Source organism: Camellia sinensis, chromosome 14 (genome assembly GCF_055761805.1).
Source record: "Camellia sinensis isolate YWXY chromosome 14, ASM5576180v1, whole genome shotgun sequence".
Taxonomy (NCBI): domain Eukaryota; kingdom Viridiplantae; phylum Streptophyta; class Magnoliopsida; order Ericales; family Theaceae; genus Camellia; species Camellia sinensis.
The window spans coordinates 140,398,256-140,403,148 of NC_138974.1; positions in this window are offsets into that span (position 1 = coordinate 140,398,256).

Below are 4,893 nucleotides of genomic sequence, written 5' to 3' on the forward strand. Positions count from 1 at the left end.
TCTCTGACGGACAACGGGAAATTATTTGTGAAAATGGAAACAGTGTGAATCTATGATCCCGATAAGTGCGTGATATAAATGATGTGAGTAATAACTTAGCAAAGTTATGTTCAAACTATATCTACTTTCTGTGTGATAAAACAAGATCTGTTTTTTTGAAATGATATGTTCTGTGCAATGAATGATTGTTTGATTCTGATATGTATTCGTGACATCCTTAGCATTATGTGATATCTTTTAGCTGTACCCGGTATCGGAGATTCCTTTATGGAACTTATATCTGTCTGCACTCTGTTACCCGTACTGGAGGCTTTGTCATTGGGGCTCAGCTTCCGTTATGTTCTGCTCTGTTACCCGGATTCAGAGGTTCCTTTATGGAACTGGTTATTCGTAACCTCACGCGTATGCATTCTGTTCTGTTCTGTTAATGCTAATGGATGTATCACGTAAACCTAATCATGACTTATGATTTCTGTGTATGATCTAGGCAAGAATATGAAAATGAACGTGTATCTGAATCTATTCTAGCTAAAATCTGAATGTGTATAAGATTCTGTTTAATACGGACCATAATCTCTATATATGATTTACGATTCTGTCTCTGTACAACGCTAAGGTTGAGATTAGGTTACGAGCATATTTATGATTTTGGTTATGCTTCTGTTTTATTAAGAGTGAAAGTTACATCTGTGTTGGGCATCATTTCTTTTGGCATATGTTAACTCAAGTTTGGAGGACCAAACTTTTTAAGGTGGGGAGACTGTAATAACCCTGACCCACAATTAGCCACTAATCGGTAATTAAGGATGTATTTAAGTTAATAAGATAAATTATGGGTTTATTATGTGCTTTGCATGATTTTGGCTTTCTATTTGTTACTGGTAGAAATATCTGTCTGGAAATCCCACTTTAATATGTAAATTGAAAGCCTTATCGGCATCCGAAATCGAAATTGATTACATCGATGTGTTATTTGGAATTTTTAGAACATTATGGTAAGTTCAATTAAAAATTGATTCGGTCTGATTCGTTAAGTCGCGTTTGGCAAGCCCAAGGTTCTAATTAATGCATTATAGCATCACATGTGTAAAATGAACCCCTTGAGCTCATTTATTTTATCCCTTGAGTGGAAAAATCTGAGGAAACATTCTAGGGAGAGAGAGTGCAATTCTAGAGAGAGAGAAGAGGAGATTGAGGAGGAATTGAAGGCTTTAGCTTGAATTCATCAAGTTTGTGCTAGAACATGAGCAATTGAAGGCTCTAGGTAAGAACCTAAGCTATAATTCATGTAGATGATGTGTTTGATTGTTGAATTCATGAAGATTATGAGCTTAAAGGTGTATATTGAGCCTAGAATGAAGAGTTGAGTTGTAATTCATTCATGCATATGTATTTTCTTACAAATTGAGCTTGTTTTCTAAGAATTCTCTCTTGCATGTTTGAAATCCACCTCGATCATGGGAAGTCATCTAGTTTCAAGTTGTTTTGGGGTATTTGATCATGTTTTAAAAAGTTTGATATAAGAAAAATCCATGCATGTTGTGTTCATAAACATTTTTGAAGTTTAAGTTGCATTTGTGAGTTTTTGACAAACTCTTGGGCCATGATTTTATGAAATAATCCCAAATTCTTCATGTTTTATAAGTTTACTATGTTATCTCAAGTTTTGGGGCCCAAGAGAGGTGTTTTGGATGGTTGAATTTGAGTTTTGAGCTTAAAGGTGCAATCTGAAAATTTCAGAAATTGCATCTACGCTCGAGCGAGGGAGTTCTCGCTCGAGCGACCACTCTGAGTTCGTGCACTCCGCTCGAGCGACCAAAAGTCCGCTCGAGCGTGAATTGCAAGCTCCTAGAAGTTTCATATCTTTTGCAGATCGCTCGAGCAAAGGAATGTGCGCTCGAGCGACCATTCACATTTTGCTTGTCCGCTCGAGCGAGGAAATCTACGCTCGAGCGGAGCTTCATTTTTTGCATGTACGCTTGAGCGAGGAAAGCTACGCTCGAGCGAGGACCTTATTTTCAGAAATTTTACCAAGTGTTCCAAGGCATGTTTTGGCATCTTCATTGCATCTTAGGCATTCCTAAGCCTTAATTAAGTCATAGTAATGAGGTTGTGGATTAGAAACACACGAAGAAACGAATGTACTAAGTTATGAGGCTTCAAGTGTGTGTGTGTTAAGCAATGTGCTAAATATGAACTAGTTATGTAGCATGGAATGAATGATAACTTAAAGTGAGAAAGCTAAGCCATGTATGGCCACAGAAATGAGTAATAATGAGACATGTTTTGTGCTATGTATTTTGTGATTGTAGGTCAACATCTGGGGATTGAATGACAGCTTGCTGGAACCACTATGAGTAATGTTATCGTAAAGATACGTTTATATAAAATTATGTTCCAAATGAAATGTGATAAGTTATGATTTCTGAAATGTTATCTGTTTATGTGAACGAACATTCCAAGTTTGAAATCTACTATGGCATCCATAGATAGTCCCAAGTCATGGGGGACGGCATGAAAATGCGGGTCCATGACATACAAGTAATTACGAGATCTCATTAGCCACTTCATTGTGGTGATATGTGTTTAATCGGTATCCGAAACCGATTACTCTAGTCGGAAGACGTTCTATTCTGTTATGTAATATGTTCTATGGGATGTACCATTGTTATGTTCTGATATGAGAATGATTATGCTATGATCTGTTTTGTACTTATGAAATGTTCGGAATTCGTTCACTAACCCCTTTACCTTAATGTTATTCACTAGGCTTTAGCTCACTGTTTGTATATATATGTATATAGGTGAGCATTCTGGAGTTCGAGCCCGAAGGCTTTTGTCTGGAATTGTGTTCTGTTGTCAGCCAACCATTGTGCCTCACGTGGAGGTTCCGAATGTGTCACTTTTCATGGGTTTCAGTTACTTGTGTATTCGACTAGTTATATTGTTGGTTGTACTTAAGATACTGTAATGTGTGTGGGTATAATGTATGTTGACTGTCGGATATGTATATAATGTTTTAATTATTCTGTTTCATATAAGTTAGCACAACTCATTGGACAATTATATTTATGTATTTGCTTCCGCTAGTCCCTTAATTTTGTCAATCTGTTCAGAGGCCTTTGGTAATCCAAGGATTACTGGGCGGTTACGATGCTGAACCTATAGGGGCGGGTTTGGGTCGTGACAGTATGTTTAGTGGGAATGATATTTTTGGTAGGGATGATTCAATTAGGTTCAGTAATGTTGTCAATTATAGTTCAATGCTTTGTTATCTTTTTGTTATTTTTGGAGGAGTTCTGATAAAGTAGTTTTTGATGAGATTTGGTTCTTTGACTGGTGTTGTTCATATGGGAGTTTAGGACGGTTTATTTATAGTTTCCATTTGTTGAGATCAACCCAAAGGTCAGTGGATAAACTTGAGCTATAGACTATAGTGTTAGGCATGTTTTGAATTGTGGTTAAGAAATTCCAATAGGAGATTTGTGGGCTGACAGTGTTTAGAAACTGTATTATTACATGTTGATGTTATGAGGAATTTGCAATTACAATTAAGGAACACACACCCTATGTGAGAAATTTCTTGGAAAGTTCTGTGCTTGGCTTAAGCAATCCACATTACCTTTCTCTCTTTTTCATTTCTACAATCTGAAGATGATTAAATGTGCAACATTAGGGTATTCTTTTCAAATGGGTTTATCTATTTTCTTTCATAGACTTTGTTACAAACATTTTTTGGGCTGATTTGACTTTGTCTCTTGAAGTTCTCAAGGAAAATTGATATGTTCCAATTTCTTTTATTTTTCACCATCTATATCTACATGTTTAATTTCTTAAATAGTTTACTTCCTTCATGTTCCTAATTGACAAGGTCAATGATCTTATTTTATTGAATTTTAGATCCTCTTTCTTCATTAATTTACATCACCATCTAAAATCTTGCTTTTATTGACATCATGTTTCAGTTACTAGAAGAGTTGAGGAAGCAAAATTCCAGTGCTGAAGTTCACCTATGTAATGCAAGTACTTTACCTTGGTCCTTCTCTATCTTTTGATTGCTCTTAGTATTACTTTTTTTTTTCCCTTCTTTCTGTTCACTTAGTAGTACTCTCATAGATGAATAAAGTACTTGACTAGATAATGAAAAATTTAAAACTGCGATCCATCACCTATTGGAGGGAGTATATCCTACTATTTAGTATTCTCCCAAGTGATGCATTTCTTTCTGGACCTGGGAGCAATATTGAGGTATGTAAACTTAAAAACATAGGCTTTTGCAATTGAAGTATATAACTGAAAACTCAGACCCATTGAAACCAATACACTATTCTTCAATTGATATTCCCTGTTCTATTAAAGAAGCTGTATAAATAATACATATTTTTGCTATTTAGTGGGAGAGTCCATGCAACATTTACTTAATTTTTTGTGACATATTTTTTTCATTCATTTTAAAGATGCCTAATTTAATTATTATTTTTTTAAACCTATCTCTCATGGTATTGTGGAACTATATATATGACATGGAAAATAAGTATAGTAGTTTGTGTTTGAATTTTATAGAGTATGTCTATATGACATGGATAATATTGCCTCTCCTTTCAGCTTCAAGGGTATCAAATTCTTTGTTGGCTTTGTTCTAGAGGCATAAATAATTTTGTATCCATAGTATTAGGGTGTTTCTGAGAATTGGTGTTCTGCCATCTCTGGTTTCCCTTTCTATGGTATATTCATTTTTATTCAAGTATATTTTTAGGGTTCATTTGTCTTTATAACCAAGTTATTTATCAAAAATGAGGAAAGAAAAGTGTAAATTTTGAATTTTGGTTTTTTATGTAGATGTTACATGTCAATACTTCATTCTCTTTTTATAAAATATTAACAAACTTTTAT